We start from the raw sequence: 27205 nt of genomic DNA, 5'->3' as shown, positions 1-27205 counted from the left end.
GGGTATAATGTTAGAGAAGGTATGGGTGCGCTTCTTTGGGGCACCGCGCAAATATATTAATCATTTTTTTGGTTGCTTGGAGCTTGGGCTTGCTTATTGGCAAGACGGAGCAGGTTGACATGCCTTTCACTCGTGCTCACGGAGCGGCGAGACTACTTGTCAGCGTGGTTAGTTTGCAGCACGTGCCGGATGTAGTCAAGTGGACACATGTCGGGATTACATATGTGCTTGAGATTGAGATTGAGGATACAGCAGTGCCGCAGGAGGGAGATGATCTCCATGATATGGATACGACTGAGGGTGATGGAGGAACCCCCGGGAATCAGGACAAGGGGACTGAGAGTCGTCCGCAGGACTTGGCGAAGGGGTCGGAGTCACAGTCGGACAAGGCGACAACTGCCAAGGAGGCATCATCCACGACACCGGTTAACACGCTCCGGTTTGGTTCTTTTGGGGCTCGGTCTGCACCTAGTCGGTTATGGAGTAACCGGGTTGAGGCGGATGATCCAGAGGAGCGCGAGTTACCACCGGTGTTGCCTCATACTGCTAGTTCGCCTACTGTGCTTGAGTCCCACAGGGTTGATCCCGAGATTCAGGATTCGCAGGGTTGCGGTCTCCCGTTGGCGAGTGGGGCGGGTGGTGGGCAGGAGGTTACCATTCCCAGCCCGATTACGACTGTATCAGGTTAGCCGGGGGAGGGGCGCGGGCTGGAGGTCCGCCCTACTTTCTCACCGCGGGGTAGTTCTGGACAGCCTGGTTCGGTGCACAGACAGGAGGCCAGCACTGTTCCCTCGCCGACATCGTCTCCGCGCTCCTTCATCGGTTTGGGAGGGAGAGGGGCTATGGAGCAGGTGGCTCCACGGTCAGTTTCTCCCACCATTTTGGCAGGAGTGGCTCACGAAGCCGCGCCTATCCCTTCTTCACCGGCAACTAGGGATGGGCGTCTATGTGGGGAGCACTCACCTAGGGAGAGGACTACAGAGGAGCTCATTTCCTTTGGCAGGATCCCGGATCCGGTAGCGTCTGGCAGGCGTGTCAGCAACCGGATCCAGGAACAACCTGATGCTGATGACCTGCAGTTAGCGCGCGCCAAGAGGGCGGCCATGCTTCGAGATGTCGAGGCAACTACAGGTATGTCTTTTGATACAAGTTGTTCAATTATGCATTTCTCTGATCATGAAATTATTGATAAGGCAAATAACTTAGGAATAGCTTTGGGTTCAAATGATAAGGAGGTAGCGAAATCTGTTAACGATCTTTTGGATTTAGAAGCAGAACGGGCCTCGGAAATAATTAGAAACCTTGCATCACTTAAACCTATGAATGAGGATGACATGAACAACTTAGGAATTGTAGCCCTTAAGAACATTTGCAATAATCTTTTACCTAGTGATGATGCCGAGGATGAGGAGGGATCCGACATTATGGACACTGTAGAGACTCTAGTGACAGAGGTCACTGTCTCGTGTCCTGTTGAGCATACGGTTCCGGAGGGTGCTGGGGAGAAGCCTAAGCGATCCTGGAAACAAAAAATATATCCTACTTCCTCGGTTCGTAGAAGCGCTAGGGTTAAGCTGAAGAAAAAAATTCCATCATGACTTATGAAAGGAATCTTTTGGAATAGCAGAGGTCTAGCTGACTTGGCTAAACAAAGGTTCTTGGCGGAAACAACGGTAGGGCAACAATTAGATTTTATTGCACTTTTGGACACACGATGAGATAATTTTACTTCACAATTTCTTGGAACTTTATCCGGAGGAGTTGATTTCGATTGGCATGTCTTACCTCCTAGAGGAAGATCTGGTGGGATCTTACTAGGGGTTCGATGTGAAACACTTGAGGTCCTTAACGTGGTTCGGGGAGATTTTATGGTTAAGTTTCGGGTGAGATCAAAATTGGATGGGTTCCGATGGTGTCTTGTGGCTGTGTATGGAGCAGCACAACCTGAACTTAAACCAGATTTCTTGGTTGACTTGGTGCGGATTTGTGGAGATGAGAATCTACCAATCCTAGTCGGTGGTGATTTCAATATAATTCGAAGGAGAGATGAAAAGAACAATGACAATTTTGATGGTCGGTGGTCTATGATGTTTAATATGATTATTGAGAGTCTTAATTTGAGAGAAATCGAACTCACCGGTAGACAATTTACTTGGGCCAACTCGTTGCCCACTCCAACTTATGAGAAGTTGGATAGGGTACTTGCTAGTGTGGAATGGGAACAAAAATATCCTTTGGTGTCGGTCCATGCGATGCAAAGAGCGATCTCGGACCATACACCATTGCTTGTAGATTCATGAGAGGCTACGCATATTGCAAACAAGAATGCTTTCTCTTTCGAACTTGGTTGGTTCGAGAAAGAAAACATTTTGGAGATTATTGCACGTGAATGGGCCATTCCTGTTAGTGGAAGCACTAGTCTTGAGAGGTGGCAAAATAAGATCCGACATTTGAGACAGTTCTTACGAGGTTGGGCCAGAAATGAGAGTGGGATTTACAAACAAGAAAAAGAGCGACTTACTCGTTTGATCGAAGCTTTAGATTTAAAAGCTGAAACTAATCTGCTTACGGTAAATGAGCAAAGTTCCAAGTCTGAAGCTGAGCAAGGCTTACGAGCTCTTCTTAGAGAGGAGGAGCTCAAATGGGCACTGCGTGCCAAAGTGCTTAAAGTTGTCCAAGGGGATGACAATACACAATTTTTCCATATGATTGCGAATGGCAAACATAGGAAGAATAAAATCATTCAGCTTGAACAAGACGAGGGGACAATTTTGGGGCATGAGAATCTGAAAGCTTATATCACTAACTATTATAAACAACTGTTTGGTCATCCGAAAGCTAGTACAGTGACCCTAAATGAAAATGTGATTGGAGATATCCCTCAGCTCCAGGTAGAAGAGAACAATATTTTAGCTGCACTGTTTACTGAGAAGGATATTTTGGATGCAATCTCACAAATGAAACCGAATAAAGCACCGGGACCAGATGGGTTTCCAGCTGAATTCTATAAGAAATGTTGGCACATTATTAAAGATGATCTTATGCCTATGTTTCATGATTTCTTTAACGGTCATTTAGAGTTGTTTCATCTTAACTTTGGTATGATTACGTTATAGCCAAAGAAAGAAGAGGCAGTTCGGATTGAACAGTTCAGGCCAATTTGCCTTCTTAACGTGAGTTTCAAAATCTTCACAAAGGTAGGGACCAATAGATTGACACATATCGCGCATTCAGTCGTACAACCCAGCCAAACAGCGTTCATGCCAGGGCGACATATACTGGAAGGGGTGGTCGTTTTGCATGAAATGTTACATGAAATCCATTCGAAGAAACTTGATGGGGTTATCTTCAAAGTGGATTTTGAGAAGGCGTATGATAAAGTAAAGTGGTCCTTCCTACAACAGGCAATGCGCATGAAATGATTTAGCGAGGTCTGGCGGAACCAAGTGGGTTCTCAAGTCCAGAAGGGTAGTGTCGGAATCAAGGTTAACGATGATATCGGTCATTATTTTCAGACACACAAGGGTTTGAGACAAGGAGATTCTATGTCTCCTCTCCTGTTTAATATAGTGGCCGATATGTTAGCCATTCTCATTGGCAGGGCCAAACATCATGGGCAAGTGGAGGGATTAGTTCCTCATCTGGTTGATGGAGGAGTATCCATTCTACAGTATGCTGACTACACTATCTTATTTATGGATCACGACATTGCTAAGGCACGTAATATGAAACTTATTTTATGCCTATTCGAACAGTTGTCTGGCTTAAAGATAAACTTCCACAAAAGTGAACTATTCTGCTTTGGGAAGGCCAAATACGAACAAGATACATATAGACAATTGTTTGGATGTGAATTAGGTTCTTTACCTTTTAGCTATTTGGGTATACTGATCCATCACCGTAAGTTATCTAATAAAGAATGGAAATGTATGGAAGATCGAATAGAGAAAAAGCTGAGCTGCTGGAAGGGTAAGCTCATGTCTTATGGAGGTCGGCTAGTGCTGATTAACTCAGTACTGACTAGTATGCCGATGTTCCTACTATTGTTCTTCGAAATTCCAAAAGGGATACGGAAACGACTTGATTTCTTCAGATCTCGATTCTTCTGGCAGTCAGATGAGGCCAAGAGGAAATACCGTCTCGCGCGATGGGACATTCTTTGTCGACCAAAATACCAGGGCGGGCTCGGTATTGAGAACTTAGAGATCAAGAACAAATGCCTTATGAGCAAATGGCTCTACCGGTTAGAGACTGAGCCGGAGGGCATGTGGGCACAACTTTTGCGTAATAAGTACCTACAGTCGAAAACACTAGCTCAGGTTACCATGAGACCAACCGACTCGCCATTCTGGAAAGGGCTCATGAGAGTAAAGGACTTGTTCTTTCGTAGGGTCAAATTCCTAGTTGGCAATGGGATGTCAACAAGGTTTTGGGAGGATACATGGTTAGGAGACACGCCCTTGGCCATCCAGTATCCCATCCTGTATAACATTGTGCAACGTAAGGAGGATTACGTTGGCACCGTTCTACATACGAGTCCTTTGAATATCCAATTCAGATGAGCGTTAGTTGGTGAGCGTTGGAGTGCATGGATGCACTTGGTTCGGAGATTGATCGATGTTCAACTCTCCGACCAACCAGATTCGACGCAATGGAAACTAGCTAGGAATGAAGTTTTTATGGTAAAATCTTTTTATATGGATCTGGTTAATTCTGGCCCAATCTCGAGATCGTTGCATATTTGGAAGATTAAGGTTCCTTTGCGAATTAAAATCTTTATGTGGTTTGTCCACAAACAAGTAATTCTTACAAAGGACAACTTAATCAAGAGGAGATGGGTAGGTAGTCCACGATGTTGTTTTTGTGATCATGATGAAACAATACAACATTTATTTCTTGAGTGCCCACTCGCCAAATTATTGTGGAGATCGATTCATATAGCCTTTAACATCACTCCGCCAGTTGACATTACAACATTGTTTGGAACGTGGTTAACTGGGGTTGAACATACTACGGCGGCCCGTATTCGGATCGGAATATGTGCGCTTTTGTGGGCTATATGGAATTGCAGGAATGATTTGATATTTAACAGGCAAAACAATTTATCTTTCTTGCAGGTCATCTTCAGAGCTACTGCTTGGATCCGTACGTGGTCCTTACTCAGTCCTATGAAATCCAGGGAGCCGTTGGTTACTAGATGCATCCACTGGGAGATGGTAGCACAGGCTTTATTCAACCGGTTCGGATGGCGGTCGCATAACAGGATAGGAGTCTAGGGAGCTTATCCTTCTTTTTGCCATTCCGGTTATGTTTGTCGGCATGAACTTTGTTTCGGTTTTCTTTTCGCTCCACTTGCGAGCTGTAATACTTTGACGACTTTGTATTACTTTGCGAACTTTTAATAAGATGGTTGCATGCATCTTTATGATGCAGAGGCCGGGGGTATACCTCCATTTCCAATTATTTTTTTGAGAAAACATGATTACGTCGGTTTGCGACGAGGAAGTCTTTGTTTCAGAGTGATTGATCTTTCATGTAATTCAAATATATGGTGGTATATTCGTATTGCTATTTCAACATCTTCCTTCATAACTAAATTTATAATTGCTTTCATTCTCTGCAAATATGGTCGGTGTGATGCCAACTCCATAGAAAACTTATTGTAATTTACGCACACCCTACCCCTATGAGCACCTTCGAAAGACTGAGCCGACATATTATCTTGGAATTTACGAAGTCAACGTAGGCACCTGGGTTGACTTGATTCCTTCTTTTCAATGGTAATTTACACCTTTTAGTTTTTCACATTTGATGTATGAATTCTTGACACTAAGCACATCCATTCCTAAGTAATTTTATGCTAGAAGGTTCATGTCGTCCTATATTTTCTCCGGAGCAAAGCATGTCGCTTGTTCATCATAACCATTTTTCAGGTTGATATTTATCTATTTTGATGTGTTGCCTCCTTTTAGAAGAATGCAAGCATATTTTTCTCCTATTGCAATGCGGCATATTTGTCAGAGGAAGTTCAGAAGTGGAATTGGCGGTTGCCCACGCTATGGGATGTTAGGTGTTATATTTGCATGCTAGCATTGAGTAATAAAAATGGACTTTGTCGGTTTCAATCTAATGTATTTGGTGTGCCTCTCCGAGGAACGTCAACAAGGTTGTGTAGAGATATTCACAACCAAGTAGATACTTTCATGACAATTATGAAATCATGCCATGTTTACGTTTTGCACAACATCTCCTATAATGTTGTAGAGTTAAGGAGTATGTTGATGACGTCGAATGTGTGTGGGAGATTTTGTGCCATTGGGTTAGTAGAGTGTAGTTTTTTTTCCCGTTACAACGCACGGGCATGATTGTTAGTAAATATAAAGATAAAGATAAAGATTGGGCATCCCAATGAGACATGTGAGAGTGGATATGGTGGAAGTGGCACGAGAGAAATCCAAACAACAAAGGGGCACCTACGTGGATGGGGAGCAAGCTTGACACGGAATCACCTATGACCTCGTGAACATCAATGGATCAGGGATCGAGATAACCACATATGGATCCTCAAAGCCGAGTCGCCTGACTCCCACATGTGATGCTGATAATTTTTCAATTTCAATTTTTTTATTCTAAACAAATTCAGCTTGATGACTTTGTAATGTTTTATTAGATGAAATTTGCAAAGTTAATCAATCATGATAGGTCCTGGGCTTTGATCCATAATTCGCAGTGAAACCCATCAAAAGTTTTTGTTTGAGTGAAACCCATCATAAAATCAAAAGTAACAATTGGGCTTGATTGCTTCTCTTCTATCTTATTCCTCAAATCAAAAGAAAAGAGAAAAAGAGTAGATGGGCCAGCTCTTTGTGCGTGAAAAATAGCAAAAGTAGTAAGGTTGCATGCATGGGCTGGGCTTGACGAGCTCGCAAATAGTCTCTTTGGGTTTTGCACAAAGTTGTATAAACACAGTCATGGCCATGGTATCCTCGGTTTCTTTCTTGGTACTGTTTAATGGAGAAAAAGTTGAAAGTTTTAAACCAGAAGGGGAATTCGGTAGGGAGATCCTATCTCCCCTTACCTTTTCTTGATTACAGCAGAGGGCCTTTCGTGCCTTCCAAAATCCAGTTCTCAGTCATCTCTGCAGGTATTAAGGTGGCTACCACGGCCCCAGTCGTTAATCATTTTTTATTTGCAGACGACAACCTGTTGCTATTCAAGGCAAGTGTGGAGGGTGCAGAGCATGTTTCAAACCTGTTGGATACATATTGCAGGGCATCGGGACAAAGAGTTAATAATGGCAAATCATGCATATTTTTCAGTAGAGGGTGTCCTCAGAGCCTGAGAGATGGTGTGAAAGATTGTCTGCATGTGCATAATGAGTCTCTTAGTGACCGATATTTGGGTCTACCAACTGATGTGGGACACTCTAAGAATGTCACTTTTAAATACATCCGTGATAGGGTGTGGGAGAAGGTGAAAGGGTGGATGGAAAAGCTTTTGTCAGCTGCCGGGAAAGAGGTGCTCATAAAATCGGTTGCTCAAGCAATCCCGGTCTACTCCATGTCTTGTTTCCGTCTCCCAAGGGGCCTGTGTGAAAGTGTGTCATCAATAATTAGACAGTTTCGGTGGGGCTCTAAGAGAGGGAAGCGAAAGCCTGCCTGGGTAGCATGGGATGTCATGATAAGACCGAAGTATATGGGAGGAATGGGCTTTCATGATCTGGAGCTTTTCAACTTGGCACTCCTCGCCAGGCAAGCTTGGAGAGTAATGACCGAACTAGAATCTTTGAGTGCAAGAATCATGAAGGCCATATATTACCCAAATTGCTCCTTGCTAGAAGCTGAACTGGGGTCACATCCGTCTCAGATATGGAGATCTGTGTTAGATGGTAGAGATGTTATGGCACAAGGGATCATCCGCGGGATTGGCCATGGTGACACCACAAATATTTGGCAACATAACTGGATACCTAGAGAGAGCTACAAACGACGATCACTTCTGTTGGGGAACGTAGTAATTTCAAAAAATTTCCTACGCACACGCAAGATCATGGTGATGTATAGCAACGAGAGGGAAGAGTGTGATCTACGTACCCTTGTAGATCGACAACGGAAGCGTTTGGTTGATGTAGTCGTACGTCTCCACGGCCCGACCGATCAAGCACCGAAACTACGGCACCTCCGAGTTTTAGCACACGTTCAGCTCGATGACGATCCCCGGACTCCGATCCAGCAAAGTGTCGGGGAAGAGTTCCGTCAGCACGACGGCGTGGTGACGATCTTGATGTACTACTGTCGCAGGGCTTCGCCTAAGCACCGCTACAATATTATCGAGGACTATGGTGGCAGGGGGCGCCGCACACGCCTAAGAATATGATCACGTGGATCAACTTGTGTGTCTCTGGGGTGCCCCTGCCTCCGTATATAAAGGTTCAAGAGGGGGAGGCTGGCCGGCCACCATAGGGCGTGACAGGAGGAGTCCTACTCCCTCCGGGAGTAGGACTTCTCCCCCAATCCTAGTTGGAATAGGATTCGTGAGGTGGAAAAGAGAGAGAGAGAAGGAGGGGGGCGCCGGCCCCCTCTCTCCTTGTCCTATTCGGACTAGGGGGGAGGGGCGCGCGGCCCTAGCCCTGGCCGCCTCTCCTCTTCTTCCACTAAGGCCCATTAAGGCCCATTTAGCTCCCGGGGGGTTCCGGTAACCTCCCGGTACTCCGGTAAAATCCCGATTTCACCCGGAGCACTTCCGATATCCAAACATAGGCTTCCAATATATCAATATTTATGTCTCGACCATTTCGAGACTCCTCGTCATGTCCGTGATCACATCCGGGACTCCGAACAACCTTCGGTACATCAAAACGTATAAACTCATAATATAACTGTCATCGAAACCTTAAGCGTGCGGACCCTACGGGTTCGAGAACAATGTAGACATGACCGAGACACGTCTCCGGTCAATAACCAATAGCGGAACCTGGATGCTCATATTGGCTCCTACATATTCTACGAAGATCTTTATCGGTCAGACCGCATAACAACATACGGTGTTCCCTTTGTCATCGGTATGTTACTTGCCCGAGATTCGATCGTCGGTATCTCAATACCTAGTTCAATCTCGTCACCGGCAAGTCTCTTTACTCGTTCCGTAATACATCATCTCACAACTAACTCATTAGTTGCAATGCTTGCAAGGCTTATGTGATGTGCATTACCGAGAGGGCCCAGAGATACCTCTCCGACAATCGGAGTGACAAATCCTAATCTCGAAATACGCCAACCCAACATGTACCTTCGGAGACACCTGTAGAGCTCCTTTATAATCACCCAGTTATGTTGTGACGTTTGGTAGCACACAAAGTGTTCCTCCGGTAAACGGGAGTTGCATAATCTCATAGTCAGAGGAACATGTATAAGTCATGAAGAAAGCAATAGCAACATACGAAACGATCAAGTGCTAAGCTAACGGAATGGGTCATGTCAATCAGATCATTCATCTAATGATGTGATCCCGTTAATCAAATAACAACTCTTTATCCATGGTTAGGAAACATAACCATCTTTGATTAACGAGCTAGTCAAGTAGAGGCATACTAGTGACACTTTGTTTGTCTATGTATTCACACATGTATTATGTTTCCGGTTAATACAATTCTAGCATGAATAATAAACATTTATCATGATATAAGGAAATAAATAATAACTTTATTATTGCCTCTAGGGCATATTTCCTTCAACTTCCGTTGTGCACTCGCCGCCCCAGACGGTTTCTGAGCTCATTGAGACATCAACTGCTTCATGGAGAGTACAGATGATACATTCGGTTTTTACTCCTTTTGATGCTGAGGCTATTCTCAAAATTCCGGTGTGCACAAAACGAGTTGACGACTTTTGGGCATGGGGTGAGGATCCTAGAGGAAACTTTACTGCCAGCTCGGCGTATCGCATGTTGGTTCGCACCAAGTTCAACAGAGAGGGTTGGATCAAAGGGTGACATGGGTCTTCAAGTATAGAGGCGGAAGGGGAAGACTGGAAGTCCTTATGGAAGCTCCAGATCCCGTCCAAAGTGAAGGTTTTCATATGGCGTTTAGCCCGGCACTCTATGCCAGCGGGGGATCTTCTTCACCGAGGCAACATGGCTACCTCGGCCTCGTGTAATCTATGTGGGGTTCATGACTCTTGGCGACATGCACTCTTTGATTGCCCCATGTCTAGGAGCACCTGGGCTTTGTCATCGGAAGTGATCTTGGATCATCGTAGTTCAAACAGTTTGGACTGTGCAAGGAAGTGGGTCTTTGAAGCGCAAAAAGCACTATCTGAAGAGGAGTTTATCAGATTAATGATTTCACTTTGGGCCATATGGGGAGCCTGCCACAAAGCTATCTATGAAGATATTCATAAGAGCCCTTATGCAATTCACAACTTCATCAACTCCTATCTGGATGAAATAAAATCTACGGTGCCAGTCAGAGGGAGTAGAAGCAGCACACGTGTGTGTCCAACAGGTTGGATTGCACCACCGGAGAACTTCTCAAAGCTCAACGTAGATGCTACAGTACATTGTCAAGGGCATGTTGGAGCTGTGGGGGCTATTTGTCGAGACCGAAGCGGGGTATTCCTTGGAGCATCTGCTATGGTTTATAACAATGGAGATCCGGCTACTTTGGAGGCGATGGCCATTCGTGAGGGGTTGGATCTGGACAGACTTGCTTATCCAACAAATACAGCTTGCATCAGACTGTAAGGGAGTAACCGAAAATCTCAGAGAGGAAGTGGAGGTACTTATGGGGCAATCATCAAGGAGATCAAGCAACAACAATCTACTTTTATTTCTTGTAATTTAGTTCATGAATTAAGGAGCTCAAATGTTGAGGCTCACAACTTAACGAGACATGCTCTAACATTGGGACGTGGCCGCCATGTCTGGTTTGGCCAGCCCGTCGGTATTCCGTTCGTCCATGTTAAACATTGTGACAGTTTGAAATAAAGGTCTCCCGAGGTTGTCTTAAAAAAACAAAAGTAGAAAAGGATCCCTAAAAAAAGTAGAAAAGAAACGTGGAGAAACCCGAAGTGTATATATATATATATATATATATATATATATATATATATATATATATATATATATATATATATATGTATATCTTCCCTGTCTTTGATTTCTCCTAACCCTGGCCGGAGACGGAATAATCATACGATCGGTTGATTGTGTGTGTATGTAAATAACATCCATACGGACAGGCACGTGGATTGGAGAGATCAGGATCAGACCATGGCCAACGCGCTTCGACACGCGGCGAGGAGGTTTGGAACGAGAGTGGCGGAGGTTTTTGGGCGTCCGCTGCCTTCCGCAGGGATTGTACGTGCTACTAGCTAATTCACAACTTTTTCTCCCACCTCCAATCTATTTCCAAAACCGTTCTAGTCAGTAATTCGCTCGATCCATAAAGAAGAAGAAGAAACAATCACATCAGATGCATTATTATTATTATTTTATAGTCCCAGGAGCTCACGCCTGATCAAAAGAAGGATGCTCTGATCCGCTCGGCTATCATCCAAGTAAAGAAGGAGGAGCTCTACGATGAGATGTCCGCGTGGAATGCGGAGTACGTTCTTGAAGACAGGACAGGCGACAAAAACATCCTTTTGCTGAAACAACTCTCTGAGCATATCAAACCTAGGCCCGATGATCACCGCTGGTATCTATACATCTTCTCTTAGACAATACATCTATTATTCTATGAATGTTTGCTTTTATCGTCGGTATCAATTAATTACGTCTTCTGAATCTGCAGGCGCTTTCATCGGCGGTCAGTATACTATAATCGTTTCCTGGAATTTGCGGGGGCAGTTTTAATTGGAAAACTGGCAGCAGAATCCTTGAGTTGAGTTAGCATCATGTCCATCGGGGGATCAAGCTGCTAGCATTCAAGTGATCAAGTTAATAAGTATGTCGTCTTACATTGGACCAAATTAAGACATATTATATCATATTTACTAGCTAGTTTCTTATCATATCATGACCCAAGAATGTTGTGAATAGTATGTACCTGCCGCTGATTGTATTTCCAGTGTTGTCACTGTTTCTATATGGTGTTTTGAGTTTCTCTCTCTCTCTCTCTGTCGTATCTGTTGCTGATGAGTCAGTCTCGTTCAGATTAAATAATTAGATACTGCTTAATGTGCTGATGAGTATGTGTTTCCTCTTCCTTTGGAACTTGGAGAGCTTTTATATATGCATGGGCACGGTTCTCTAGGTAGGCTAGGTCAATTTGTTACTAGTAAATTGATTTTGTTCCTGCTGCTGGCCAACAAAAGTAACCAGATAAATGTGGCAGGGGGGGAATCTGGATCATGTGATGCTAACCTCACACAAACTTATCTGAATGGTGTTATAATAAGTGTTCTCTTTGGGTGATCTAGCTTAGTTCGATCCTTCGTCACTGCTACTGCTGGTTCTAAACATATGAAAAAAAAGCATCTCCAAGGATGCCAAACCTGTTGCGCTTTGATGGGTTCAGATCATACTTCATGTGCGTATTGTGATTGATCCCAATATGCCCCTCAATCTGGATTTCCCCTTGGAGTCTTCCTCTCCCCTCACCACTCCAACTGTCAGGACATGTTAGAGTAACAGAACCACCAGGTTGCTCAAGATTTCAACCACTGAACTTTTGATTATACTATACCGATTCTTTTAGAGTCAATTACATCACAAGTGTCTAAACTTGGCAAGAAAGTTTAATTTGGTGCTGAAACTTGCGGAATACAGATATATGGTGATAAAACTTGGCTTCGGCATGCAAATACGGTCAAAATCTCGTTTGGATACGAACTGGGCGCTGACGAGGCCCGCCAGCGTGGCGCGGGACCCATTGTCAGTGGCTGGACCGTGCGGGCGCGAGCGTGTGGCCCTGGTTTTCGCAACCCCCCCCCCCCCCCCCCCCCCCCCCCCTCTTGGAATTTATTTATTTCTCAGAATCCCTGGCTCAAAAATGAGACACACCGTTTCTTTTAAAACTTTGGGCCTCCAGTTGATTTCCAATTTCCCATTCACGAAAAATCCAACTAGTTCTTAGAGCAACCCTAACGCACCGATCCATTTCGTCTGCGCGTGTCTGTTTGGATCAAAACATACACAAAATCGGCCCAATGTGCCGACCCAAACAGACACGCGCCCACTTTTTATCCGCCGGGCGACCCATTCCTGGCCTACGTACTCCAAGCACAAGCACAACATGACGCACATCACGCAGACGCAGACGAGCTCGGGGGTCAAAGCCGGATCAGCCCTGCAGCCAGATCGAGTGCCGTAGGGGGCGCGAGCGAAGCAGGCCCTGCAGCCAGCCAGAGCAACTTCTCCCTCTCTAGATGCGGGGCAGGCGAGCAAGGGCGGGCCGGGGCGCGAGCTCCAGAGTGGAGGCTCTCGTGGCCGTTGCCGGACGGAGGAAGGGGGCCAAGCTGCTGCCGGAGGAGTCCTCGTCGGACATGTGAAAAAGGAGAGAGCGGAAAAAGGTGAACATGCCAACTCCAAACGTCAAGTACGACCTCGCCGTGACCGGCTTAAGGGCTCCGGCGTCTTGGTCGTGTCTGGCTCTCAACATCCTGCTCATGCATTTTTTTCGGGGACTGCTCATGCATATTCATTCTTATGATATTTTCCCCCCTGCTAGTACTACTATGGGCATGGGCCTCCGGGGTGCAATCTACACCATCGTCGGCGCCCTCTCGATGATGTTGTCTTTTTTTTAAAGGGTGACTCCCCGGCCTCTGCATGAAAAAGATGCATACGGCCCTCTTATTAGCCAAAAAGTAGTGTCCACAAGGTGCCAAAGGTCTCAAAAATCAAAGCATAAACAGCTCACACAGAGCCAAAAAAGGGCTAGAAACACCAACTAGCCTAGAAAAGATGCCACAACCGGCTGGCTAAAAATAGATAGGAGATCAAGCTATCCTATTACATGGCCGCCATCCAAACCGGTTGAATATATCCCGCGCTACCATCTCCCATCGGAAAGACCCAGTAACCAAATGCTCCCTGGCCTCCGTCTGGGTGAGTAGCGACCACGAACGGATCAGTCCCGTAGTTCGGAATATGACCTGCAAAAAGTGAATACATGATATTCTGTTAAAACCAAATCATTTCTGCAAGTCCAGATAGTCCACAGTAAAGCACAAACTCCAACCCGAATATGTCTCGCTAAGTTACGCTCAATCCCATTAAGCCATGTCCCAAATAACGCAGAAACAGAATTCGGTGGAGTGATACTAAAAGCAATGTGGATTGTCTGCCAAAGTACCTTGGCTAACGGGCAATCAAAAATGAGATGTTTGATAGTCTCATCCCGATCACAGAAACTACACCTAGTAGGTCCTGTCCAATTACGCTTCAAGAGATTGTCCTTCGTTAAAATAACTTGTTTATGGACGAACCACATAAACACTTTTATTTTCAAAGGGACTTTGACATCCCAAACATGCTTGGACGTAGGTATGGAGTGTGAGTTAATACGATGATGTTGTCTTTAGGTCTGCTCGGGCTCTGCCGTCCCTTGCCGACTTCTTCTTGGCGCATTGGGTGGGGTACGTTGGTCTGCGTTGTCCTTGAGTCTTGGTCTTGTTGTAGAGGTCTCTAGTGTCGGTTATGACGTGGCCTGGTTGCTATGTGGCTTGCTTCATCGCCTTTGGCATGAGGTTGGCCTAGGTATTGCATGTATCATAGTTAGCATGGTCGGTGTGTTGGGTGGATGTGGATGCTAATCTTTGTGATTGGCGTGGAAATGGCTGTAAGGCGTTGTAACCGGCTTCTTTACTGTTCCTTCTTTAATATATGATACGCATGCTTATGTGTATTCGAGAAAAAAAAAGTACTACTTTGTGTATTATGCAGATAAATCGATTACGACGGCTTCACCTCGCCGAGCCAGCCTCGTCCCTCCGCCTTCGTCCACTGCACTGTGAACGGTTTTCATGGGGGGGTCTGAGTTATGACGCCTGTCATTGTGATCATGCTGAATTACCTACTTAAAATTATTCTAAGCAATCCTTATGTCCTCATAAGCAAGGGTAACCCCACAATTTTCAACTAACAGAAAAAAGGCATTTGAAACCAAAAACGAAAGCGAAAAAATGAAGGCTTTTGTCCTTTCCAAGATAAATTCAGAGTAACTGTATTTGTATTTGTAACACACAGGGAGGTCAAACTGGAACGTGTTTTTGCCATTTCTAGTGCACAAGGAGGCTAGTGGCAGTTAAGTTGGTAAGCGCACATAACATTTTGGTACCCATATTTTTTTACACTTGAATCAATCAAAATAATCAAGTCTCTGTAATTAAAACCTGCACACATCCTTGCACACCTTGCACACATATTACCAATGAAGTGATTGTTGATTGTCTCCATAACATGAAAGATCATCGTGTGGAAATGTAATGGTCTAATACATTGCATCTTTTACATGTTTACCATCTGCATTAGCATTTAAGCAGATAATCCAAATATGTGTTTCTTCTTTGTAGGTAGCAGCATTTACGTTAGAGACAAATATTCTCTTTTTCAATCTATGTACTATTGAGATATAAACTCTTCTTATAAGGTATGTTCACTGTAGTGATAAACTCGCCATGGCTCTGTTGGATGAAGTATTTTTTTTTAGAACTTGGTTGAAGTATCTTATGACTTATTGAAAATTACTACTCCCTCAGATCCATATTGATTGTGGCTCACTCGACAATTAATATGGATTGAAGAGAGCATTTGTGTATAACATAGTGTGAGGTTTATAAGCCTTCTTGAGTTTTCTTATTGATGAGTGTGCCCCCAGTCAGTTTTTAGTCTGGGTCCGCCCCTGGACGTGCATGCTGTTTTTTGCTCGTTTCATGGCCTTGTTCGCACCCATTTTCATCGCACTATCGCCATGTTTCAATGCGACAATGGCCGAGAGTTCGACAACGCTAGTAATCGCGACTTCTTCCTTCCTTTTGGTATGACCATGCGTTTCTCATGTCCCTGCGCGTCTTCGCAAAACTGCACTGCCGAGCGTGCTATTCACTCCACTAACGACGTTGTCTGGACCCTTCTAATTCAAGTCAACATGCCGCCTACGTACTGGGCTGACGCCCTCTCTACTGCCACCCATCTTCTCAATCTTCGGCCAACCAAAACCCTTCTCCGATCTACTCCTCACGAGGCTCTTTTCTCTCAACCTCCTACGTATGACCACACCTTCGGGTTTTCGGATGTCTTTGTGCGCTAAAAAAGGGAGGAAGAAAGAAAAAAGGAAATGGATTGAGGCATTCAATGCAAGCACGCATGGCGTCAGCGCATGCATGGATGCATGCACGCACTTGTAGCACACGCATGCACGCGCGCAGTCAGCGTCACAAGAATTGATTCATGAGCGCCTTGTTTTCTTTTTCTTTTTCAATCCAAGGCATCAATTGCGAACACAGAGGCTCGCTCGAACGCTGGCGGGCCATACATGTCATGGACGGTCGACGATAGGCGCCCTAGCAATAAAAGTCTCGGGCGAACATGTGCCAAGGTTTTGATTTTCGGTTTGTGAAAATTTTCGCCCCAGGCCGAGATGGCCGATTTTCGGCCATTTTAAAAAAATTCAGCTAAAATTTGACCAGTATTTGGCAGAAATTTGACCAAATTTTAACCAAAATCTATTTTTTTCGCCAGAAGATATTTTTCGCCCCAAGCCGAGATGGTCGAAATTCAAAACACAGACATGTGCGATGGCCTTCCAGGAAGCCACCCGATTACCCATTTCCGCCAAAGTTTTTGGGCGCAGAGGTGTCGCTCTCGGCTCACAAGGGTGTAAGTTGGTGCCGATCATCCTGTTTCATGCGGAAATGGATGAGTCACGTAGTTGGGGTCCTCGCCTGAAAACGAAACCGAATTGATATCGCATCTCGTGCACCGTCCATTCCCTGTATACATAGGAGCAGAGCGCGGAGCAGAGCGCAAGGCTGGGCAGAAAGGAGGCAGTCGCAGAGAGTAGAGTAGAGCGCGGAGCAGAGCGCAAGGCTGAGCAAAAAGGAGGCAGTCACGGAGAAGAAAGAAGAAAGGAGACAAGGCGATGGCGGCATTCATCAGAAGATACGTGGAAATTTGAGTTCTCACCTATTGTTGCTTCAGATGTGAACTGGGTTCGAGTTAATAATCCCTTCCCTCGTTGTTCTCTTTGTTTTTTGTGGCATGTGTTAGCTGCCCTTTCACTTGCTGGCCCTCCTCACCGGCGTGCTCGCTGCCGTTGCAACGGAGAAGGAGAAGCAGAAGGAGAAGGAGAGCTGGCACTAATGCAGAACCGGGCAATAGCACCGGTTCGTAAGGCCCTTTAGTGCCGGTTCGGTAACCGGCACTAAATTGTGATGGGTGGGGAACGTAGCAGAAATTCAAAATTTTCCTACGTGTCACCAAGATCTATCTATGGAGAAACCAGCAACGAGGGGAAAGAGAGTGCATCTACATACCCTTGTAGATCGCTAAGCGGAAGCGTTCAAGTGAACGGGGTTGATGAAGTCGTACTCGTCGTGACTGAAATCACCGATGATCAAGTGCCGAACGCACAGCACCTCCGCGTTCAACACACGTACAGCCCGGTGACGTCTCCCATGCCTTGATCCAGCAAGGAGAGAGGGAGAGGTTGAGGAAGACTCCACCCAGCAGCAGCACAACGGCGTGGTGGTGATGGAGGAGCGTGGCAACCCTGCAGGGCTTCGCCAAGCACCACATAAGAGGAGGGAGAGAGAGATATGCAGGGCTGCACCAACGGGATCAAATCGCGCGTCTTTTGGGCAGCCCCCTAGGCCTCATATATAGAGGGGAAGGGGTGGAGGCTGCACCCCCTCTAGGGTTCCCACCCCTAGGGGGGCGGCAGCCCTAGATGGCCAAGGGGTGGCGGCCACAAGGGGGAGGAGCGAGAGGCGCAGGGTATATGGGCCTTAGGGCCCATCTGCCCTTAGGGTTTGCCTCCTCTCCCCTTCTAGGCGCATGGGCCTTAGTGGGGCTGGTGCCCTTGGCCCATGTAGGCCAAGGAACACTCCCTACAGCCCATGTGGCCCCCCCTTGACAGGTGGCCCCACTTGGTGGACCCCCGGGACCCTCCCGGTGGTCCCGGTACATTACCGATAAACCCCGAAACTCTTCCGGTGACCAAAACAGGACTTCCCATATATAAATCTTTACCTCCGGACCATTCCGGAACTCCTCGTGACGTCCGGGATCTCATCCGGGACTCCGAACAACATTCGGTAACCACATACAAACTTCCTTTATAACCCTAGCGTCATCGAACCTTAAGTGTGTAGACCCTACGGGTTCGGGAGACATGCAGACATGACCGAGACGTTCTCCGGTCAATAACCAACAGCGGGATCTGGATACCCATGATGGCTCCCACATGTTCCACGATGATCTCATCGGATGAACCACGATGTCAAGGACTTAATCAATCCCGTATACAATTCCCTTTGTCTAGCGGTATGTTACTTGCCCGAGATTCGATCGTCGGTATCCCATACCTTGTTCAATCTCGTTACCGGCAAGTCTCTTTACTCGTTCCGTAACACATCATCCCGTGATCAACTCCTTGGTCACATTGCGCATATGATGATGTCCTACCGAGTGGGCCCAGAGATACCTCTCCGCTTACACGGAGTGACAAATCCCAGTCTCGATTCGTGCCAACCCAACAGACACTTTCGGAGATACCTGTAATGCACCTTTATAGTCACCCAGTTACGTTGTGACGTTTGATACACCCAAAGCATTCCTACGGTATCCGGGAGTTGCACAATCTCATGGTCTAAGGAAATGATACTTGACATTAGAAAAGCTATAGCATACGAACTACACGATCTATGCTATGGCTTAGGATTGGGTCTTGTCCATCACATCATTCGCCTAATGATGTGATCCCGTTATCAACGACATCCAATGTCCATAGTTAGGAAACCATAACCATCTATTGATCAACGAGCTAGTCAACTAGAGGCTTACTAGGGACATGGTGTTGTCTATGTATCCACACATGTATCTGAGTTTCCTATCAATACAATTATAGCATGGATAATAAACGATTATCATGAACAAGGAAATATAATAATAATCAATTTATTATTGCCTCTAGGGCATATTTCCAACAGTCTCCCACTTGCACTAGGGGCACGAGGCAGCTCCAACGAACCGGTGCTAAAGGGCAACCACGTGGCACGAGGCAGCTCCGTGCGCGCGTAGGACATTAGTACCGGTTGGTAACACCAACCGGTACTAAATGTTTGGGTGTGTTTTGGTTTTATTTTTTATTTTTATTTTAATTTTGTGTTTTCAATTTAATTTAGTGATTGTTTTACATTATAATGAGTTGTTAAATCATTAGGTGAATGTACCACAGATTAGTTTGACTGGATGCGTGGATCCTAACTAAGTCATCAAGTATATGTCATATCCATATTATATATACTACTTGATCACCTAATTAAGTGATGGAGGTAATATGGATATGGCATATACTTGATCACTTAGCTAGAATCCATTCAGTTGAAACTAATATGCAGTTTCTTTCATAAATGATATAATAACTCATCATCATCATCATCATCATCATCATCATATTAATATAAAAACTCTTGCATCATATATATCATCACCAATGGTTTTCATAGCAAAGATATCATCGAGTTCAGCATGGTAATGATATTATAAGCGTTTATAACATCACAAAAGCAAATCACTCTTTGAGATTAAGTTCAGGACGAAGAACACGGACATTAGAGGACAAGTACTAAGAGCATGAACTAGCTAATTAATCACTCATGCTGCTCTCTCTCAGGTAAAATAGCATAGAACATGTATAACTTTGCTGATTCATCATATTGAAGCATGCAGATGAACATGTCTCCTAATCGTGGGTCGCGCTTCTGATTGCTGCCCCCTAGTACTTCTTTGTGATCGTTCACAATTTTGCTCCAGTCTTTTACTATTAAGCATTCCTCACTATTAGAAATCCTGAATGCACTAAAGTGCATTGTAGGATATCTTGGCCGTAAGCTAACAATATTCATGGTACCTTTAGTCTTGATCCAATCAGGCACAACATTCATCGGGAGTCCCTGTTGAAGAACATCGTATAGTAACATACTTAGCAATGAATTTTAGCTTAAAAAATAATATATGCAAAAGATGCACTAAGGAGAAATAGTAGAAATCTTACCATCTTTCCTAAATATATGTGACCGTAGTTCAGTACGAACACTATTGGTCGCACGTTTTGAGTACTAACATTTCTAAGTGCAGAAAAGAAATTTGTCTTGACAGCATCAAGATCCTCAAGCCATGAAACATAATGACTTGTCTCCTCGCAGTTTAGTTCAGCCCCGGGACAGTGGACGGTCCTGTCTACCAAGTGCCGGACATGTTTGCTTGATTGGAAGTAAGCTGTCAATATAAATTAAGATCTATTAATTATTCAATTCGTTCAAATAATCTCATATCGAAGACATAAATATGGTTGAGAAACTCACGTAATGGTAGAACTGGAGGCGTCTGCACATCGACCCAGATGTCTCTATTACCTTCAATATCATCTTCCGGACGAATATCAAAAGTGATAACCATATCAGGCTCAAATGCATAAGCCTTGCATAGTGCTTGCCAAGTTTTGCATTCAAAATAGGTGTATGTGTCTGCATTGTATAATTTGCCGTTGAAGGTATAACCATGCTCGGTCTTCAAGTAAACTCTTTTTACCTCCATAGTTTCGCTAGGACTGAAACCTATCTTATCCAAGACAAAAATTCTTGCATGGCAGGGGATACGCTAGTAGAATAGTGAAAAATTAAAATTAAAAGTTGAAGCAAATGAAGTATAAGTCATGCTTAATTACGAAAAAAGACTTGTCGTTGTGACTTACTGTATCCACTTCGAAGTTCTCATCCAGCTTGATGCTGAAGCGTCTATCATCAATTAGAAAATTTTTGTCGCACAGGCCGCGCTGGTCTTCGCAGTATTCGCACATAATGAAATCGTGTTCGTCGTCAGACGACATTCCTATGTTCATAGGTGAAACATTAAACACTTATTAGTTCTATTAATTCAACTAATTCTGTTAATTCAACTAGTTCAACTAATTAATTGAACTAATTCAACTAAGCACTTACGAAAAATATACCTAATTAATTGAACTAATTCAACTAAGCACTTACGAAAAATATACCTAATTAATTGAACTAATTCAACTAACTAGTTCAACTAATTAATTCAACTAAACTAGTTCTATTAATTTTCTTACTAAAAATAAGGTAGCTAGTTCTATATAATAAAATGTTAATTAGATAATGAAATCTCATATAACTAAATTAAATATATATCTAACATATAATTTATATCTAATTCATCTAACATTTGACATTAATATCTAACATATGTTCATATATAGGTGAAACATTAAACACTTACTAGTTCTATTAATTCAACTAAATAAACTAGTTCTATTAATTCAACTAAGAATTTACTAAAAATAAACTAGTTCTATTAATTTCTTACTAAATTTTTTTACTAAATTTTGATTAGATCATCAAATCTCATATACCTAAATTTTCTTACTAAAAATAAACTTGTTCTATTAATTTCCATACTAAAAATAAACTAGTTATATTAATTCAACTAGTTCAAATCTCATATATATACCTAATTAATATCTAGCTATACTAATTCAACTAGTTCAACTTTTTCTAATTCATCTAAAATTGACATTAATATTTAACATCTTTTCCATATAATTTATCTAACATTAACATTCTAACATTATTATCTACGTAATTTATCTAACATTAATCTAAACAACAGAAAATAGAAAATAAGTAAAAACAATGTGTGTGTGTGTGTACGAGCGGGGGGCGGCGGCGTACGGGCAGCGGCGGGCGATGCGACGGGGACGGGCGGTGGGCGAGGCGGCGGGGGCGACGGCGGTGACGGCGATGACGGGTGGCGGGGGCGACGGCGGTGACGACGACGACGGGTGGCGGGGGCAACAGCGACGACGGGCGGCGGGGGCGGCCAGGGCGGCGCGCGATGGGCGACGGGCGCGGCGAAGAAGTTGGATCGAGAAGAAGTGGTGGTCGATGAAACTGATTTTTTCGTAAGTGCCATATATATAGGAGGGGTCTTTAGTACCGGTTGGAGCCACCAACCGGTACTAAAGGCCAATTTTCGCCAGGCCAAGGGGCGGGAAACGGCCCCTTTAGTACCGGTTCGTGCCACGAACCAGTACTAAAGGCCCAATCATTAGTACCGGTTGGAGCCACCAACCGGTACTAATGGTTGTGCGCTGCCACCGGCGGTGCACAATGTTTAGTCCCACCTCGCCGAGCGAAGGGCAGTCGCACTGGTATATAAACCCAGTCGCGGCTGCTCCTTCGAGCTTCTCTATATATCTGTCTTCTGGGCCTAACTAGGGCGCGCTGCCCTGTGAGTCTGCTGGCTCTTCTAGGCCTGCATTTGCACACCCTAGGTCTGGCAGGCCCACTGGACAGCGCCCCAACAAATTTTTTATATAGTTTTTTCTTTTCTGCATTATTTATTTTCTTCTATTTATTTTGAGTAATTCTTTATATAGTTTTTTTCTGCATTATTTATTTTTCTTCTATTTATTTTTGAGTAATTTTTATATAGTTTTTTTCTTTTCTGCTTTATTTATTTTCTTCTATTTATTTTTGAGTAGTTTTTTTGTGACCCTCTCTACTCTGATACTCCGAAATGATAATACCATTGCAAGTTTCAACATTTTCAGAATTCATTTTGTAGTGATTTTCAATTTCACGGTCATTTAGCTCTTTAAACAATTAGGTAAATGACCGAAAAACAACAAATGATGTCAGAACATGTTGGAAATTGATGACGTTGCTTTGAATGCTGCATACTGAACACAAAAAAAGTCTGGAGTTCAAATAAGTTTAAAAAACATTGAAGTGCCCGTGTAACAAATGAGTTCTCGTCCGAAACCCTGATACTCCGAAAGAGTTTGTCCAGTTTGTACACGAAGTGCATCCAGTTTTTGTCGTGACCCTCTCTACTCTTTCGCACATGCTATGCGGGTGAAATGATGATACCATGCCAAGTTTCAACATTTTCAGAGTTCATTTTGTAGTGATTTTCAATTTCACGGTCATTTAGCTCTCTAAACAATTAGGTAAATGACCGAAAAACAACAAATGATGTCAGAACATGTTGGAAATTGATGACATCGCTTTGAATGCTGCATACTGAACACAAAAGAGGTTCGGAGTTCAAATAAGTTTAAAAAACATTGAAGTGCCCGTGTAACAGATGAGTTCTCGTCCGAAACCCTGATACTCCGAAAGAGTTTGTCCAGTTTGTACACGAAGTGCGTCCAGTTTTTGCCGTGACCCTCTCTACTCTTTCGCACATGCTATGCGGGTGAAATGATGATACCATGCCAAGTTTTAACATTTTCAGAGTTCATTTTGTAGTGATTTTCAATTTCACGGTCATTTAGCTCTCTAAACAATTAGGTAAATGACTGAAAAACAACAAATGATGTCAGAATATGTTGGAAATTAATGACGTCACTTTGAATGCTGCATATTGAACACAAAAGAAGTCCGGAGTTCAAATAAGTTATTAAAAATAAAAAAGAGGTGCAATGCTGGTTAATTTGCTTCAAGCCTTTCGAAATAGTGTAGACTGTACTGCACATAACTCAGTGCAATCTATACTATTCCGAAAGCCTTAAAGCTAATCAACGTACAGGTGAGCATTGCGCCTCTTCGTCATTGTCTCTGCACTCACGACTTATAAATCGCTCATACTGCCTCTCTCTTGGCGAGGTGGGACTAAAAATCAGCTTACTAAGAAACTCTAGTACCGGTTCATTGCCATGAACCGGTACTAAAGGTCTTCGTGTGGGCCCCAACCTGACCACAGCCGCACTGGCCTCATTAGTACCGGTTCGTGGCATGAACCGGTACTAAAGGTTGCCCACGAACCGGTACTAATGATACCCGCCCACCTAGCCGTTGGAACCGACACTAATGGTCACATTAGTGCCGACTCAAATTCAAACCGGCACTAATGTGCTTCACATTTAACCCTTTTTCTACTAGTGTGGAAGGACTGGTTCCCGTTTCTTATCATCGGTGTGGGAGTCTGCGCCATGCTTATGGGCTTCTTCAACATGGGCATCGTGTGCTGCTTGCGCCGCCGTCTCCAAGATCTCGAGCGAGGAGAACAACGCGACCAACGCCAGGCTGTGGTACGTGTACAAACCGTGTACAAACTCTCGCCCTCTCGGCTGTTGTTCAACACAACACGAAAATTCAGGTGGGGGGCTTTTGCCCCCTTCCCCGGTGACCTTAAAAAATTGCTTACAAGAACAAGGGCAAACGTGGCTGATCAGTGCATGCATGGAGTTCTTATGTTAGCAGTGCTTATTTTGTTTTCGATAGAGGCCAGGCTGAGGGCTGAGGGCTTCCTCTCACCGCCACTCGAATAAAGGGTGTGATGAACTTACTATATTGTATTCGCTGAGTATCTTCCATGATTATTTCTCATCCTGTCACTAGAGATATAAACTTAGTTGCATTGTGACAGTCATTTAAACTCGGAGGTTCTTCTTTATCTGAGTTGTTGTACCAGGAGCTGTATGAATGATCACATGTGTAATTGCAAGCTTCTCAGTGTGGGTGTTGGGCAACTGTGCCTTGACATCATTTTCTACATCATGCATCGGATCAGTTCTCACCCTTTAGAGGCATTTCTTCTCCATAGCAGTTCTCAGTTCTCACCCTTGCAACATCCTCTCACATTGAAGCTTTTGCATAAATCTTAGCTAGGAGGACATGAAACACACCCTCTTTTGGCCATAGCTCAAAGATCCTCTGCGCCGATTCTTCTGTCAATTCCACATTCTTGTGCAAGTGCAAGCGAGTAGCATTGCACCATAAACACAAATGCCAGGGTCCGTAAGCATCTTTTGGATAAAAGACCATGCTTCATCTAGCTTCCCAGCTCAGCTAAAAAGATCCACCATGGTAGCATAGTGCTCCATCCCAGGTTCAAGCCCCTAGCCCTCCTTCATGCTTGTAAAATTTCTATGTCCTTCATCAACCAAACCAGCATGACTGCATGCTGAGAGGACCAAGAGGAATGTTGTCTCGTTGGGTACCCTGCCAGAAATGTTTATCTCTTCAAACAGCTCAACTGCTCCCTTGCCAAAACCATGTGAGCCGTACCCATGGACCATAGCATTCCATGTGATAACATGTCCCTCCATTGCTGACTCGAAGAGACTCCTAGCTATACTGACACGGCCACATTTTGCGTACATGTGAATAAGGTGCATCCTGACAGAGTATCCATGTATCCATCTTGCGGAACTGCAGTGGATCTGAAATGTCGGCAATTGCAGCGATGACACTGACAAGAGTGAACGAACATTTAACAGCTGCATCCTAGTAAAGAGCCTCACCGGGTGATTCGGCATTCCATTCGGCGTGCACCCGAGGATCATGGCATTCCAGGAGATCCGCCGTGTCTTGTAGTGCAACTCATCGAAAACCTGGGGTAGATGGCACCGGAAACATCCGACTCCAATCCAATCCTCACAAGTAGGTCATGCACATGCCAAGTTGGAGGCGAGACAGTCCCGGACAGGCATAAGGTTGAACACCCTGCGCGCGTCGCCGGGCGGCAACACTTGGCGTACACGTTCGCCAGCGCCATGGCTGCGAGGGCCTCCGCCCCGGGGCCCGCGCGGCGAGCTGCGCCTGGACGGCGCGGCCATCCGCGCAGAGCTTGAGGAGCGAGGGAAGTGAAGGTTCGGATCGGAGGCGTGGCCGGCCGGACGCTGACGCGGAGGAAGAGCCGGCGACCAATGCCGCCAGCGCCTGCAGGTCGGGGCCAGCGTGGTGGTCGGCGAGTCGGAGCGCGCGTGGTGGTCAGCGGCAGGGGCGGATCCACCATGGGGCATGGGTGTACAGATGTACACCCAAATTTTTCTGCAAGAAAAATCTTACATATAGGCTCCATATATGACAGCAACCACATAGAACGGCAGCAGCCAGCCACTTCTGTTCATTGTCCATGCAGCCCATTTCAGATGTACACGCAAATATGCCCAGTTCAGCAGCAGCTAGCAGCCGGCCACGCATGTACGCATGAGATACTCACCCAGCAGACAGCCAGTTCCCTCTTCGCTTCTTGCCATGGACGAGGGGGCGGCATGATTCTGTGCCAAACGCCTATGGCGAGCCACAACCAGGCAAGGGAGCCACCGGCGCCGGGGCTCCCATGGTTTCCGCCGGTGGGGAGGAGCGACGGGAATGGAATGCTTGTAGTATAAAGGGTGGGCATGAGCATTGTGGCAGCGGCCGCCGCAGTCGTCGACGCTGCGAAGGGAGCATATGAGTGCAGAATGGCTCCAACGTGACCAACAACCTCATCTGTCATCTCTAAGCCTAAAGATGAATCCCCTTCCAAGTTCCAACTCTGAAAATTTTCTTCTCTATTTTGTAATTTTCTTTATCTCGTGAGATATTGTTGCTATTGTAAACAATTTGTATTGCAGTGGATCAATTGGCTTCTCAGAGTGAAATTTTTTTTGAACACCCAAAATTGAATTCCTGGATCCGCCACTGGTCGGCGGCGGAGCAGAGGGCGACGAAGCCGAGCGGAGCAACATTTTCTTTCTTTGGTGGAAAAAAAATTCCCCCGCCCGTGCGCCGCCTCGCCACAAATTTAAAGCCAGAGAAACGGCTAGGTCGAAACTTCAGCTCGCGCTCTCCTCTGCCGCCGACCACCGCATCAACTTGCCACGGCCCCCGTTGCCGCACTGTGCCGAAACTAGGTCGAAATGACCCGCCGCGGTCGCAATCCCACGGCGCCGCGCTCCTTCTTGACCGGCGGGCTCGAGATGATCCGCCGCGGGCGCAATCCCGCGGTGTGTCCTCGACCGGGCTCCTTTTTGCCCGGCGGGCTCCAGGTGATCCGCCGCTGCTACTCCACGGGGCCCTTCTTGGAGTCCAGCCGAGGGCTCTTCTTCCACCTCGCCCCGGCTGCCGCCACTACCAGAATTTAGGTAGTTGCCGACGGGCATATCTATGCCGACGGCCCCCGTCGTCATATATGGGCTTACCCCGACGGCACAACTAAAGCCGTCGGCGTAGAAAGGCCGTCGGCGTAT

The 27205-nt window shown here is 45.2% G+C and overlaps 1 pseudogene; it reads right to left on the bottom strand.

The window, feature by feature from the left end:
* Positions 1-24452: 24452 nt before the first annotated feature.
* Positions 24453-26472, bottom strand: LOC125533253 (annotated as a pseudogene).
* Positions 26473-27205: the final 733 nt, after the last annotated feature.

Source organism: Triticum urartu, chromosome 1 (assembly GCF_003073215.2).
Source record: "Triticum urartu cultivar G1812 chromosome 1, Tu2.1, whole genome shotgun sequence".
In the NCBI taxonomy this organism is placed as follows: Eukaryota; Viridiplantae; Streptophyta; class Magnoliopsida; order Poales; family Poaceae; genus Triticum; species Triticum urartu.
The sequence above is the reverse complement of the archived record's forward strand: the minus strand, read 5'-3'. Positions and strand labels throughout refer to the sequence as shown.